The 16,988-nt window shown below is 38.9% G+C and overlaps 1 protein-coding gene across 2 annotated transcripts in view; it reads left to right on the top strand.

Annotated features, from left to right (window-relative positions):
- Positions 1 to 6,244: 6,244 nt before the first annotated feature.
- Positions 6,245 to 16,988, top strand: part of LOC115216413 (bcl-2-like protein 1) — an 82,753-nt gene continuing 72,009 nt past the window's right edge. Inside the window, exon 1 of one of the 2 annotated variants that reach the window (XM_036506801.1) lies at positions 6,245 to 6,390. The gene's annotated coding sequence lies outside the window, so the exon portion shown is untranslated. Of the gene's footprint in view, positions 6,391 to 16,275; positions 16,410 to 16,988 lie in introns of those variants that run through there. The other variant, XM_029785728.2, reaches the window with a different exon arrangement.

Raw genomic sequence — 16,988 nt, 5'->3', positions numbered from 1 at the left:
CCTTGGACACGCAAAGTATATCGGGAAGGGCAACTGATGCTCAAAGTTTACAGAGGAAATCTACTCACGGACGCCTGCTGCATAAAAATCTAATAGAGGGTGCTAGAAAGTTCCTGATTATTGACCCGCTAATCATTTTTGGCAAAACTGCTGATGTATACCCCACCGAATTTGTTGCCTCATAACTTCCAGAAAAATGGATACTCTTTAACAAAACTTTCAACAAATAATTGCTGAAATCCTGTAGATTGAGTGTACATAAAGATTTGTTAGAAAATTTTTTTCCGAGGGATTGGTGAGAAGGTTTTTTTGGAAAATTCACACGACCCAACATTTTTCCCCTCATAACTTTTAGGAAATGGGTATTTTTTAATGAAATTCTAAACAAATACTTTTCAAACGGTGTAGATTACGATTAAAAAGAAATTTGTAGGTAAAACTTTTTTGGAAGAGGGCGACGAAAAAGTATGTGATTTAAGGGAGATTTGGCTGTTGCTTCTAACACATTCGCAAGACCACCCTCCTTGTTTTTTTCTCACTCAGATATGTATTGATGTTTTTCAATATTTTCTAGAATTTATGCTATAAAAAAAAGAAAAGTTTGAAAATTTACAATTTTTTTAGTCCCACTTTCTGACCCCGACTCTTTCTATTTATATAATTCTAAAATATCGAGAGCCTGAGAAGATTATTGCTGGGATTTATCCAGAGTGATTTTAATAAGAAGTATGTAAAAGATTATATGTTTTGATAGCATAATTTTCTGTTAAAAAATTATTTTTCTTACACACACATGCGACCTCGCTCGGTTGGGGTGGAAGTAAAAATTTTAATTACCCCCCTTCCCCCCCTTGCTTATATCCCAGCAATGGACTACACGTGTGTTACTTTGGCATCATCATTCCATAAAATGTGTTTATAGGGAGAAAAATATTAAAAAAACATCAATAGATGTAAGAGTGAAAAAGAAATGTAGAAAGGGGTTTCGGGATGTGCTAGAAATAACAGTCAGATCTCCCTTAAATCACACATTTTCCTGTGAAATTATTAACATTTTCTAGCGGTGTCATATGAAATTGTCACCCATAATTATGACCCTTGTATCGATCTATTGCATTTCAATCTATTTTAGGGTTAAGATTAGGGGTGGAGGAAGGGTATCTTTTTTTCTTCACAAATGTAAATAAATCCAATCTGTTTCTTAAACGAGGGGCATATTCATACGGCACAGAATGTTTTCACCTCAATAGACGTTATTGATTGGTTGAAATTGAAGAAGAAAAAACAACAAATATCTTACAAACTATAGAATTTTCTCAATAAAGCCAAGAGAAAAAGATGTTTTATAAACACATTCTACCAGTATACGAAGTTTAAAAGTGTTTAGTTACGTGGAAATTATTTTTAAAAACTGTCGGTCAAACCGAAAAGATCCACAAAAATAGAAAACGTTTCTCACGGGTTTTAAGTGCGTAGTGAAAAAAATAAATTCTTACTGTTTTTCGTGAAAATATGCCTCCCATCATTCCGAAGACTGTGCTGTAAATAATTGACAAGAATCTCCGACAAAATGGAGAATTTCCAACTTATATAGGCCATCACTTCCGAAAGAATTTGCCTACAGATTTCTTTGCAATCGTAATCTACATCGTTTGAAAAGTGTTTGTATAAAATTTCGTTAAAAAATAGCCATTTTCCCGAAAGTTATGAGCTGGAAAATGTCGGGTTGTGTGAATTTTTTGAAACTCCTCTCCCCAATCCTTCGGAAAATTTTTCCCCGACATATCTTAAGATACACTCAATCTATAGAAACTAAGCAATTATTTGTTGAAAATTTCGTAAAAAAGGACCCATTTTTTCTGTATATTACGAGGCAACAAAGTCGGCGGGGGGGGGGGGGGTGTACACATCTGTAGTTATGCCTAATTTTTTTCCAGGCGACGGGCTGCCAAAATTGTTATCGCGCCGGACAAAGGGCTTAGTAGCATTTCTTTCTGCTTTACATTCTGAGTTCGATTTTGCCTTTCATCCTTTGAGGGTCGTTAGAATAAGTAGCAACGGAGCACTGGGGTCGATGTAATCGACTATCCCCCTCGGCGTAACTCTGGTTGAAGTATCCCATATAACCTCTCATATCTTTTATGGTTCTGGTACCTGTTTATCGTTAGATCATAAATATTGTTACGGACTATTTATACTGTTACTAGCAGACATACCTAGCGTTGTTCGGGTTTTAAATGGTATAGTTTGTATATATGGTACAGTTAAGTTGAAAATGTGGTACGGGGAAGTGCAGCATTGACAAAACATTTGTGGAGTAAATGAAGGGCTCGTTCGACCAACTGAAATGACATGCTACTGTTTAGAAGATTCCAGGCCCTAACTTTGTCGTGGGAAACGTGTTGTGGATATGTGATTTTTAAACCCCTCAAAAAGCTCTCAGTGGATATACTCTCCTTTGAGACTGTCGGCACTGCCGCTACCACGCTGAACAATCAGTAAACTTAGCAGCTACATTTACGTGAAAGATTAAACCTGTGGGGGCGTTCAACAACACCGCATGAGAGAAACCTGAATGAAATAAATGACGTGGTGGGATGGGGTAGAATGGGACTGAAGCTGTTAATGCAGCATTCCTGGCCAGACGAATACTACGCTGCTCATCGCTTTTCATTGCTCTTGCAGAAGCTGTACATGCAGCATTTTGTGATTGTCTAATTGAAGTCTCAAGTGACGCTCTTCTTTGGAGACACTATGTCAAGAAATATGATGTAATAAACTAAGACGACAAGTGTATGTTAATAGTGAAATGTCAATAAAAAAAGGAACGAATATCAATATCTCAGCAAATTTTAAGAAAAGTTACTTCGCAAAGACTTACCTCCCTTCTCCACAGTAATCGTACTTACTCTAGGAATAAGGAATTTCTGGCCCCAGAGGCCCCATTACTCATTATGTGAAAACTTTAAGAGTCTAAAACCATCTTTGGAACATAAGTAATGTATGTTCCTACTTTGAAGAAAATCAATTGCGAACTTCAGACGTTATGCGGGTTTACACACACTCGCACGTACGCACACACAAAGTGAGTTTTATATATATAGATAATTATTTGAAATTAAAATAAGGCATGAAACACACTGAAGCAAGGCGCCCGACACCTGGAGTACTAGCAGGCACACAGACACCTTCTACTTGGGCAATGCAGTCGGTAGTACTTCGGCCAGGTTGTTCTATGGAAAGTCTGTGACAGGCAAAAGAAACGACATTTTCGAGGAGAGCCTAGGCGACGACGTGCGACGATTTTGGCTTTGTGCGAAAATTTAAAATAATTATTCTTTTCTACTCTAGACACAAGACCCGGAAGTTTGGTGGATGGGGGGGGGGGGTCAGTCGATAAATCGACCCGAGTACGCAACTGGTACTTAACTTATTGATCCCGAAAGGACGAGAGGCAAAGTCGACCGCTTCTTCCTAAGAAACATGTTATTCTCCTACTTATAGGAAACGCTACTCTGTAAATTTTTTTTTAACGAATAAGTACAGCATTAAAGAAAAGCAAAAGCAATTGTAGTATAGGGGAAATAACTTAAATAATACTTTAAATGATTTCCCTTGAATAAATTACATTGCTGATGGTTTTATGTGTCAATTAATACACAGGGAGGTGAGGTTGAATAAATATGTATGTAGTCACTTGAAATCTGTAAATATGAAAAAATATTCCAGTTTACTAACACACACCAAGCCCCTATCGCTGTCTTACATTTATATCTATTTCGGTGCTGTACAGTAGCGACGAAAATGTACATATTGTTGAGAAAACCGATGCATTTGAGCAAATGTAACATGATTTTTATTGAGCTTGAGTTGTTCAGATTCACCTGTGTTGGTCTCTTTTACTGAAATACAGTGAACTGCGGAAAGTATATGACCGATGACGCGTTTGTTATAGAAAAAATAGGAGTGGCTGTGTGGTAAGTAGCTTGCTTACGAACCACATGGTTTCGGGTTCAGTTCCTCTGCGTGGCACCTTGAGCAAGTGTCTTCTACTATAGCCTCGGGCCGACCAAAGCCCTGTGAGTGCATTGGTAGACAGGAACTGAAGGAAGCCCGTCGTATATATGTATATATGTGTATGTTTGTGTGTCTGTGTTTGTCACTCGCCTCCCAGCATCGCTTGACAACCGATGCTGGTGTGGCAAAAGAGACCGATAGAATAAGTACTAGGCTTACAAAGAATAAGTCCTGGGGTCGATTTCCTTGACTAAAGGCGGCCACAGTCAAATGACTGAAACAAGTAAATGAGTAAGCATTGATTCGATCAGAAGGTCTTTAGCTACTAATCTTACTACCACCACTACAAGTGCAAGAGTTGTATATTCTTTTTTTTTTTTACCGGATTAATTCTTTAAACTGTAGCAACGCTGCAAAACAGCATTCGTATTTTCTAAATACGGATTATATCATCCGCAGTTTTTCCTTAACAGTCAAATAGCTTGAACGATTAAAATGAGAAGGGATGCAACATTTGTGTGTGTGTGGGCGCGCGCGCCCGTCTGAGAGAGAGAGAGAGAGAGAGAGAGAGAGAGAGAGAGAGGGAGAGAGAGAGAGAGAGACAGTAAAGACTGTAACAGGAGCTTCCGCACAGATCCTGTTTACCAAATTCTACCCGCAAAGTATAGGCTAAAACCGAAGCTGTTGTAGAACACACGTACCCAAGGTGAATCACAGTGGAATTGAACCTGAAATAATGCATGCATTCATACATAAATACATGCATGCATAGATACATGTACGCATGCATGCATACATACGCACATACATACATACATACATACATGCATACATACGCACATGCATGCATGCATGCATGCATGCATACATACATACATACATACATACATACATACATACATACATACATACATACATGGTGGCTGCCCCCTCGTAATCGAGTATGACCATTGCACGAAGCTTAATCAATGTTATTATCATGCAATGCCTGTGCATGGAGATTTTTTTTTTAAAGTGAGGAAAGGCTGTGCACTGAGTCAATCCCACTCACTAAGCAACAGCAGCCATAATCCGAAAAGAAGAACAAGTCAACATCATCGGTAACCACTGAGCCGCAGGTTTTATGTCGGAGTTATCCCAGTTACCTGGGAGTCCTTCACTCCCAATGGTTTAACCGCGCGATCGGGTATTCAGTCCGATTATTTCTATGTCCCTGCGCATGATACACCCTTAAGATATTTATTGGATGGCCGTTGACTCTCAAGAGTTCCTCCGCCCTTTGACGGGTTTTGTTTTTCATCCCGCAGGGTGTCCAATAAACATCTTCCCCACCAAGCTTGGTGGGGTTGCCGGTTTAGTCGCCGACGACCCGACCGTCCAACAGGTTGTACTGGATTACATGTTACCAGTAGCACTCGAAAGTGACCTGACACACACACACACACACATACATACATAGTGTCTGTCAATACGTAGCTGAATATGACCATCGCTGGCAAATTATTTTATCCTAGATGTCAAAGACAATGTCTGTCAGCAATGCTCATGCAGAAATTTAAATTCAATAACAGCTTGCACAACACCGCTAAGACTCTAAACTACAGAATCAAGTAGCCTAGTCATATGCAAGAGCAAGATCTCTGGCTTCGCATACAAGTGACTCGTCACAGAATAAAGAGACATCACAGTTGATCACCTAAGCACTTCGTGTTTGTGAATACTCTGTGTTTCCCCTGTGAATATTGCATCGTTCAACGTAGAGTTAGTGCTTGGTGACATAAAAATAATGGATAGAAGGTTCCTATATACATGAACTGGAGATAGAGTAAAAACTTCCTGTTTTAAATTAAAATCTTCCATTAAAATGCCTTGTTAATTTATATTCCAAAACTCCAGCTAAATAATGACAAGGTTACTTTTTAAATTCTTCAGTATCTTCAAGATTAATTGAAATATTTTTCAATTAATTGAAATTGCAGAAATATGGTCAGAAAATGCGTTTAATGATGTATAGCCTTACTTCCCTTCAGTTGTAAAATTAATTGTTAACCAGTCATATTTTAATAAAAAAAATATTCATGTGGAGAAATTGAAAGTAGATGTCGGAACCGGAAGCGAGGAGATGTGACATCACGTTAAGAGGCGGGACATTCGAACAATGTTTTCCTTCGTCATGACGTCGAGAGCAACAGATACGTGGAAGTAATCGTTCAGGGTGGGTGGTTTCTCTGGCCAGGGGTTCAGGTAGAGCACAAGTGTGGGTACCAGCGTCAAGTTCTGACGACTCCCGTGAAGCATGTGGATACAACTATCGTGTTCTGTCGATTTCCGTGAATCGAAGCTGAATACACTATTCCGATTGTTTATATCAAGGTAAGAGTGTCCTTATTTTTTGTCTTAGCGCGAGTCAGTTCGGTGCTGGTCACCTGATCTCTATGCCCCATAAGTCTTCTTTTATTCTACCTTGTTATCTACGTCGTTATAACACGACGTAACATGTACTTTGAGGAAGAGGTGACAGGCGTATAACAAGACAACATATTGTCTGGCAAAATAGTTAAGAACTAGCAGGACATGGGGAAATTCCAGTGCTTGAAAGGAAAGACTTCCGCCCGTCCCCCGCCATTTTCTCCCAAATTTGTTTATTTTTGTAATTTTTTTTTGCCAAAAATCCCCGTTTTCGGATACGTAGGTTGCGGAAAATTGCCAAAAATCGGCATTTTGAAATTTTCCTCCCGCTTTCCTTCCCAACTATTTCAATTTTGACTTTTTTCCCCAACACTAACCCTAACCGTAAAACCAGAAATGTTTCCAAGTTTTTGTCCGAATCCTGATGTCCGTATTTTTCCGCATATTTAGAAGAAAAAAATAATTCTTAAAAATACATTTTACAAAGATTTTTGGAAATTTTGGTACGACTTACGCCCCCCTCCCCAACCACTATTTAAAAAAAATTCTTTTCGACACAAACCACCCCCTTTTCGGCTACGGAGAATACGAATCTGCAAAAAAATTGGCAAAAACCGACATTTCTAAATTACCACCCCTCCACCCCCATTTCCTTCATTTTTAACTTTTTCCACAATTTTTTTTTTCAAAATATGCGGAAAAATATGGAGATTATGATTCTGGAAAAAATTTCGGAAAGACTTCCGCCCCCACCCATTTTCTCCCAAATTTGTTTATTTTTGTAACGACGGGCTTCTTTCAGTTTCTGTCGACGAAATCCATTCATAAGGCTTTGGTCAGCTTGAGGCGCTTGCTCAAGGTGCCATGCAGTGCGATTGAACCCGAAACCATGTGGTTGGTAAGCAAGACACGCCTTTCCCAAGCAGTCTCTTTCCGGGGTGGGGGGACGGCCGGAAGTCTTTCTATATATATATATATGTTCTTTTTTATTCTTTTATTTGTTTCAGTCATTTGACAGCGGCCATGCTGGAGCACCACCTTTAGTTGAACAAATCGACTCTAGGACTTATTCTTTGTAAGCCTGGTACTTATTCTATCGGTCTCTTTTTGCTGAATTGCTAAGTTATGGGGACATGAACACACCAACATCAGCGATGGTGGGGGACAAACACAGACACACACACACGATGAGCTTCTTTCATTTTCCGTCTACCAAATCCACTCACAAGACTGGTTGGCCCGAGGCTATAGTTGAAGACACTTGCCCAAGGTGCCACGCAGTGGGACTGAACCCGGAACCATTTGGTTGGTAAGCAAGCTACTTACCACACAGCCACTCCTGTACATACTCACCATACAGCCTCTGTGTGTGTGTGTGTATATACATATATATATATATATATATAATATATATATATATATATTAGAGAATTATTATTGCTATATATATATATATATATATATGATATCAGTGGTTTTCAACCAGGGTTCCGCCAGTACAATGCAGGGGTTCCGCAAGAAGTTACAAAACTGCTAAAATCGGCAGTAATTTTTAAGTCTCCTGTGCAGATATGTGTGCATAAGACTATTAAATTATTGCACAGGAGTTCCTCGAGCCAGTGGAATGTTTCCTTGGGGTTCTGCTCCAGCAAAAAGTTTGAAAAGCACTGATATATATATATATATGTTTATTTGTGTGTTTGATCCCACCACTCGTTGCTTGACAACCGATCTTTGTGTGTTTACATCCCGTAACCTAGCGGTTCGGCAAAAGAGACTGATACAATAAGTACTAGGCTTACCAAAGAATAAGTTCTGTGATCGATTTCTTCAACTAAAGGCGGTGCTCCAGCATGGCCGCAGTCAAATGACTAAAACAAGTAAATATATATGTAAATATTGTCTCCATAATTTCAAATTCTCATCTTCAAGAGCATCCTCTCTGTCTGTCGTGGCCTGTAGTAACTACTGAACTTATCAAAGGTGTGTTGTAGCTGAAGGACCGTTGGAAAACTGCTTTGAATGTGTAGATGTAGTGGGATTGTGATTCCGCTACTGTTAAAGTTGTTGTTTTAAAGGGATTGGCATTTGACTTCTTTGTACTGTTGATTTGTTCTTCATTGCTGGTTATACATGTGATTGTCCTTAGCTGACTTTTAAGGTGCTAAAAACATCATATACAAATGGACAATCACCACACCACAACACAGCATAAATATGCATACTTAGGAGCCTCCAAAAGCCAATTCAAGGTCTGTTTTCGCAACCATATCTCCTCATTCTCGTGACACACAACATCGGTTGTCAAGCAATAAAGGTGGTGGGGGACAAACACAGACACACACACAAATATATATATATATATATATATATATATATATATACGACGGGCTTCTTTCAGTTTCCGTCTACCAAATCCATTCACAAGGGTTTGGTCGGCTCGAGGCAATAGTAAAAAAACACTTGCCCAAGGTGTCACACAGTGGGACTGAACCCGGAACTATGTGGTTGGGAAGCAAACTTCTTGCCACAGCCACTCCTGAGCCTATATATATATATATATATATATATATCATCATCATCATCATCATCATCGTTTAACGTCCATTTTCCATGCTAGCATGGGTTCGACCGAGGTCTGGGAAGCCAGGAGGCTGCGCCAGGCTCCAGTCTGATCTGGCAGTCTTTCTACGGCTGGATGCCCTTTCTATCGCCAACTACTCCGTGAGTATAGTGGGTGCTTTTTATGTGCCACCGGAGGCTGGCAAATGACCACGATTGGTTGGTGCATTTTATGTGTCACCGACACGGACGCCAGTTCGGCGGCGCTGGCATCAGTCACATTTGGATGGTGCATTTTATGTGCTACCGGCACGGGTATCATAACTACAATTTCCATTAGATTTTTATTTTGATGTTGGTGTTGACATACTTGACTCAATAGGTCTCCTCAAGCACAACAGGTCACTCTACGATCCAAGGTTAGCACAGCATGCCGTCCTGTGAGCCATGAACTCACTTCAATTGTCGGGTCTTCGCAGTCACAGCATATCTCAGAGGTCTCTGTCTTATTCTTTTATGCCTTTACTTGTTTCAGTCATTTGACTACGGCCATGCTGGAGCACTGCCTTAAACATTTTTTTCCAGTCGAAGAAATTGATCCCAAGACTTATTCTTTGTAAGCCTAAAATGAACCCGTCCGGTCTCAAAAATTAAGTAAAAAAAACAAAATGGGAAAATACCCAGAATCCTTGTCCGATACCGGATCAATCCCCAAATCTAATCAGTTCGTGCCAGTCGCGAGGCCAAACATTCCTAAAAGTTTCATCCAAATCCATCCAGCAGTTCTTGAGATATCTTGTCCACGGACAAACAAATAGACATGATTGAAAGCAATACCTCAGCCTTAGATGGTGGTGATAATTAAATAAATAAAACAATTAGTTGTATGTCGTGCACTTCTTCGTAGTTTTTAAGAAGACACAAGTCCACAGAATTTATGGGAGTGGCTGTAATCAATCAAACTGATTGAAGAATTTATTTATTACAGTCATATCAGGTTGAATGCACTGGTTATCGTCCGATCATCGAACTTAAGCAACGTCGAGCTTAGTACTTAGATGGGTGACAGCTTGGGAAACCCAGGTGCTGTAAATGCCTCACTTAATAGGTGCACGCATGGCTGTGTGGTAAGAAGCTTGCTTCCAAACCACATGGTTCTGGGTTCCATCAACCTGCATGGCAAATGTCTTCTACTATAGCCACAGGTCGACCAAAGCTTTGTGAGTGGATTTGGTAGACGAAAGCTGAAAGAAGCCCGTCGTATATATATATATATATATATATATATATATATATATATATATGTATATATATATATATTCTTTTATTTGTTTCAATCATTTGACTGCGGCTGTGTTGGAGCACTGCCTTTTAGTTGAACAAATCTACCTCAGGACTTATTCATTGTAAGCCTAGTAAGGCAGAGGCAAAGATCATGGATTTCTTTTTTTTTTAGGGGAACACACTATATCGATGGCAGAGATTCTGAATCTGCAAAAACAAAAATGCATTTCAAAATTTTAATTTTCCCCCTATTTCTTAAATTTTCACTTAAAAAAAAAAATTCTTTTGGGCAAAATATGTAGAAAAATACAGAGATTGTGATTCTGAAAAAAAAAATTTGTAAAAATTTCAATTTTTCAAAATAAATAAATAAATAAACATCCCCTATGACAAGAAGTGAAATTAAAGTGTTTTCTCTACTAATGTTTCATGATGAACACAACCCAACAAATTGTGGTTGAGCGTCTTTTGGAATTAACCCTTTAGTGTTCAAACCGGCCATATCAGGCCAAAATGGCCTTCCTGTTTTATGCTCAAACCAGCCAGCTCTGACCTTTCACACCTACCCTACAAAGTCATTCTAAAAATAAACAGGGACATCATCAAAATCTCAGAGTTACAAGATGCTGTACAATTAATTTAAAACAATGTGATTAAACAGGCTTTACATTTGACAGAGTAATCTGAATGCTAAAGGGTTAAGAGAGGTATGTAAGAATTAGATTTTTTACCCACACGCACATATGTACGTATGCATGTATGTATGTATGCACACACGCACGCACGCACGCGTGCATATATATCATGAACTAAGTGTTACTTTCTCAGATGCAGCACGAATTTTGTCAGTGAACAGGTCGCGGTCTCAAAGCGACGAAAATATTTTGACAAATTATATTTAAATGTTGAAGTGAATCTAACGGATTTTGTGTGCTACTTAAATGGCTTATAAACACCTTCCACGCTGCAATTATATATATATATATATATATATATATATATATATATATATAATATATATATATATATTATATTAAATTAGAGATAAAACCACTATTAGGCAAATCAAACCGTGAAAAACATAAGCCAATACATAAAATTAATTAATTTATATTATTTTAAATATATATCAAAAGTATTAAAAGTTTAACTTTTGATATATATTTAAAATAATATAAATTAATTAATTTTATGTATTGGCTTATGTTTTTCACGGTTTGATTTGCCTAATAGTGGTTTTATCTCTAATTTAATATAATATAATATATTTATACTATAAAATTGGATTTAATCTTAAATCTGATTTTTCCCTGTAAATTTGGATTTATTCCCTAATATTTTATTATATATATATATATATATATATATATACGTGTGTGTGTGTCTGTCTGTTGTCATCCCAACATCGCTTGACAACCAATGTTGATGTGTTTACGTCCCCGTAACATAGCGGTTCGGCAAAAATGACCGATAAAATAAGTGCTAGGCTTACAAAGAACAAGTTCTGGTCGATTTGTTCGACAAAAGGTGGTGCTCCAGCATGGCCGCAGTCAAATGACTGAAACAAGTAAAAAAATTTTTTTTAAAAAGGGATAAAATAATTGGAGTCTATTCATCAACTAAAAATTCTTCAAGGCGGTACCCCAGCATAGTCGCAATCTAATTGCTGAAACACAAGATAAAAGATGACGCAAAAATAAGAAAAAAATTTTGTAAACTCTTCAGGGGAGGCAACTCTTCAATATTCTACATATTAATTTATTCTTTTCTACTGTAGGCACAAGGCACGAAATTTTGGGGGAGGGAGCCAGTCGATTAGATCCACCCCAGTACGCAACTGGTACTTAATTTATCGACCCCCGAAAGGATGAAAGGCAAAGTCGACCTCGGTGGAATTTGAACTCAGAACGTAGCGGCAAACAAAATACCTATTTCTTTACCACCCACAAGGGGCTAAACACAGAGGGGACAAACAAGGACAGGCACACGTATTAAGTCGATTACATCGACGCCAGTGCGTAGCTGGTACTTATTTAATCGACCCCGAAAGGATGAAAGGCAAAGTCGACCTCAGCGGAATTTGAACTCAGAACGTAGTAGCAGATGAAATACTGCTAAGCGTTTCGCCCAGCATGGTAACGTTTCCTATTTCATTGTCCACAAGGAGCTAAACATAGAAGGGACAAACAAGGACAGACAAAGGGATTAAGTCGATTACATCGACCCCAGTGCGTAACTGGTACTTAATTTATCGACCCTGAAAGGATGAAAGGCAAAGTCGACCTTGGCGGAATTTGAACTCAGAATGTAAAGACAGACCAAATACCTTGAAGCATGCCGCCCGGTGTGTTAACGTTTCTGCCAGCTCACCGCCTTTACAGATTAATTTATTGATACCAAAAATATTTTTTAGCGTTATATTTCTTTATCTTTTCCTTCTTTTAATCATTGGTCTGGAACCGTGCTGAGACACCACCTTGAATGCTTAAGTCAAACAAATCAACTCTGGTACTACCTTCTTAATCGCTTAGCGATGACTGTTAGTTCTGATCAAGCAGACCTCTGAATGAAAGGTATTCAAACCATGACCATCCTGCTTTTTTTTCCTTTTAATTTTTAGATACAGTGTATCTAGAATCACATTATGTGATGTGACTCCTTTTTTAACAGTTGTTTATTTGAAGTAGTAGTTTCCATTACCTAGGCGACCAAGTTAGCAGTGGAGGTGGATGCTTTGTGAGTGTAACTGCTAGAATAAGAATAGATTGAGCAAAGTCCACAGAGCTACTGCTTTTGTTGGTAACAAAGGGCCTCTCCCTCGGAGTGAAAGGCAGATTGTATACTGTGCATGAACAGCTATGCTTCATGGCAGTGTAACTTCTGTGATTGCAGAGAACATGCGAAGGCTTTAAAGAAATAAAGCCAGTATTCTTCGCTTGATGAATCAGTGAGTGTGCATGTACAACAGTGTAAATGATTAAAGATATATATATATATATATATATATATATATATATATATATATATATATATATATATATATATATATAAAGAATTGGGTATAAGAGGCACCAGATGTAGTGTACAAGAGAAAAGACTGTGCTGGTATGGTCATGTGATGCATATGCATAAGGATAGCCATATAAAGAAGTGTTGGTTTCATTGTGGAGTGTACCTGTGGTGGGATTTACCCAGGAGGACAAAGGACAAAGTGGTGAGAAATGATCTTCAGAGGCTGTGCCTCACAGAGGAGATGACAAGTGACTGAGACTTCTGGTGTTTTGTTGTGTTTGAGAAGATACATCAAGCTAAGCGAAGTTATTGTCATCCACACATATAGGCTTGCTCTTTACAGCCATGCTTTACCTCCCACATACATATATTATCTGTCCTCTGTCAAAACTCACACACCTTCTCAACACCTGCTGCTAGCTTCTCCCCTCTACTCCCCTCGTGCTTCACTGACTGCAGGCCCCTCCACTCTCAGGTGCCTATCTGCACATTGCATACCCTCAGAAATCTTCCTTATCCCACTCCCAGCCACTCTAATTTCTCTCACCATTACCTGCTACACTTATATCTTGCCCATCTCTAAACATATCACCGAACACTCTTATGGAACATCCTCCCTCTATCCCACTTATGCTCCCCACCCACTGTTCCCTGTGTGTAGGCCTCAGTATATCTCCAACAACATCTATTTCTCTTTCTATCTATCTTTCTAATTCTTTTCCACTTTCCTTCTCCATCCTTATCGCACTGATGTAGCCAAGTATGCCTCTATAATAAAACAACTAACCCTGTCTTTCTTATTTTTAAAATTAAAAAATTTTTTTATTGTCCCCAAGGGGTAAACATAGAGGGGACAAACAAGGACAGACAAAGAGATTAAGTCAATTACATCAACCCCAGTACGTAAATGGTACTTAATTTATCGACCCTGAAAGGATGAAAGGCAAAGTTGACCTCGGCGGAATTTGAACTCAGAACGTAACAGCAGATGAAATACCGCTAAGCATTTCGCCCGGCGTGCTAATGTTTCTGTCAGCTCACCGCCTTATCCCTATCTTTTTGTTACACTCTAACCTCTTGCCTTGCACACATCCATATCCCTCAGTCCCATCCCCTTTCTCAACTAAGAGTTCCTTATCTTGCAAGCTACTTCGTAACCCTGCTGGTGCTATTGCTACCTAAAAAGCACCTGTGCTGGTGCTACGTAAAAATATACCCTGTACACTCTGTAAGATGGCTAGTATTAGGAAGGGCATCCAGCCATAGAAACCATGCCAAAATGGACAAATGGAATTTGGTGCAGCTCTCCCACTTGCCAGTTCCTGCCAAACCGTCCAACCCATGCCAGTATAGAAAACAGACGGCAAATTATGATGATGATGATGAATAAGATTTGAAGGAGATTTGATTTAGTTACTGTTTCTAGAAAATCGAGTGACTACTTTGAGACTCCTTTGTCGGCTCATAAAGCACTCTGTATATGAGTGTGATAGTTTAGTGTACAGTGTTAAAATTGATGATGAACAAGTAGACCTCTGGTTAAAAGACATTCCAGTTGCAACCATTCCATCTTTTTATTGACAACATATACCTGGATTCACGTTATCCGATGTGTGCTTTTTAACGAGTGTAGGGTGTGGTTTCAGAAAAAATTTGGCTACCTTTTCCACTAGATCAAGCAACTACACAGATTTTTCCTAATTAACTAACCTTTATCTAGTTACACTATTTATATATGTATTAGTGGGACTCGTGGAAATTCCACAGAATGAATTAAATTAAGAAAACCTATTTAAGAAAGAAAGAATGATTTGCATTTTCAATCATTCATAGTTTGGCTTTCTTTCATTAATCTTGATGTTTGTCTACATTCATTTCCTCATGTCTTCATTGGTATTGTCTTTTACCTCTTTTTATTATATTTTCGCACTGTTCCTCGCTGATCTGCACTCTATATCTATGCATCCTTTCTCAGGTAGCTTGCAACTGTGTTTCTTGTGAATCCAGAGTTTAGACTAAATTAACCCTTATCTGACTGGCCCTCATGCCAGTGGCACATCAAAGCACCCACTACACTCTCGGAGTGGTTGGCATTAGGAAGGGCATCCAGCTGTAGAAACTCTGCCAGATCAGATTGGAGCCTGGTGCAGCCATCTGGTTCGCCAGACCTCAGTCAAATCGTCCGACCTATGCTAGTATGGAAGGCAGGCATTAAACGATGATGATGATGATGATGAAACAAATATCAATTTTTTAAGTGAGCAGATGATGAATAATTGCACCTATGTGCATGCTTTAAGCAATGGTCGCTATAAAAAAAATTAGTTCAAGAAAAAATGCTTTTCACTACCAACACACCACCACCATCTTCCCACATCTCTCAATATAACTGCCTCCCTTGTCCATCTCTCTCTATCTACCTTTCCCTCCCTTTGGCTAACATTTTAACCACATAATAAGTATTCCTTCCCCACTGCACATTGCTAACACATCTCTCTCCCTCTTTTTCTCGTGTTCTTTGCCTCTACCTTCAGCTGACCACATGACTATTTGGCCTAAGTGTAATTAATATTAATCACCTTTCTCAATTTCTTTTTCTCCTCTTTCTTCACTACTCCCTCTCTCTCTCACTCCACCTCCACCTCTCTAACTAACTATAGAGTGTGTGTTTATGTAATATGGTCCAAAAATTAAAAGAAACAAAGTTGCGGTGAGGAAATAACATAGTGTGCGTTGGCTTCATGGTTAAGAAAATTGGAGGAAATTCTTAACATTTCAAACCTGTGCTCTTCTCTCTCTCTCTCTCTCCCTCTCACTCACACACACACACACACACACATATGTCTATATATATACATATATGTTTGTGTGTGTGTGTGTGTATATATATATATATATATATGTTATTAATATTTTATGACTTGAGAAAGGAGTGCTCAAGTTCCACATTAGTACAATCATCAGATAACACTAACATAATTTAGTGTTGGTGGTGTAGATACATATCCATTGACATATGTGGGTGGCCTGCTACTTGAGTTGTTGCATTGGTTGTGTGTTGTATTTATGGTGTAATGTTTAATTTCATGAAATTGTAGGCGAAGGATCTTATTACTTTGTTTATGGTAAGTCGGTAGACGTAATAGTTTATTTGTATTGTTGTTGTTGTTATTATTATTATTATTATTATTATTCATTATTGTTTAACATCTGTTTTCCAGGCTGGTATGAGTTAGATAGTTTAACTGAGGACTGGCAAGCCAGGAGGCTGCACCAGGCTCCAATCTGATCTGGCAAGGTTTCTACAGGTGGATACCCTTCCTGATACCAACCACTCCAAGAGTGTAGTGGGTGCTTTTTATGTACCACCGGCATGAGAGCCAGTCGAGTGGCAATGGCATCGACCAAGTTCGGATGGTTCCTTTTATGTGCCACCAGCACGGGAGCCAGTCAGAGGGGCACCGGCATTGACCACATTCAGATGGTGCTTTTTACATGCCACTGGCATGGGGAGCCAATCAGGTAGCACTGGCATCAACCCACGCTTGAATGGTACTCAGTCAGGCAGTATTGGCATCAGCCACAACTACGTTCATCATTATTTAAGGTGGTAAGCTGGCAGAATCATTAGCATGTCAGGCAAAAATGCGTACTGGCATTTCGTCTGTCTTTACAGTTCTAAGTTCAAATTCCTCTGAGGTCGA

This window comes from Octopus sinensis, linkage group LG10 (assembly GCF_006345805.1).
Source record: "Octopus sinensis linkage group LG10, ASM634580v1, whole genome shotgun sequence".
In the NCBI taxonomy this organism is placed as follows: Eukaryota; Metazoa; Mollusca; class Cephalopoda; order Octopoda; family Octopodidae; genus Octopus; species Octopus sinensis.
Note: the sequence above shows the minus strand (reverse complement) of the source record. Positions and strands in the feature narration are given on the sequence as shown.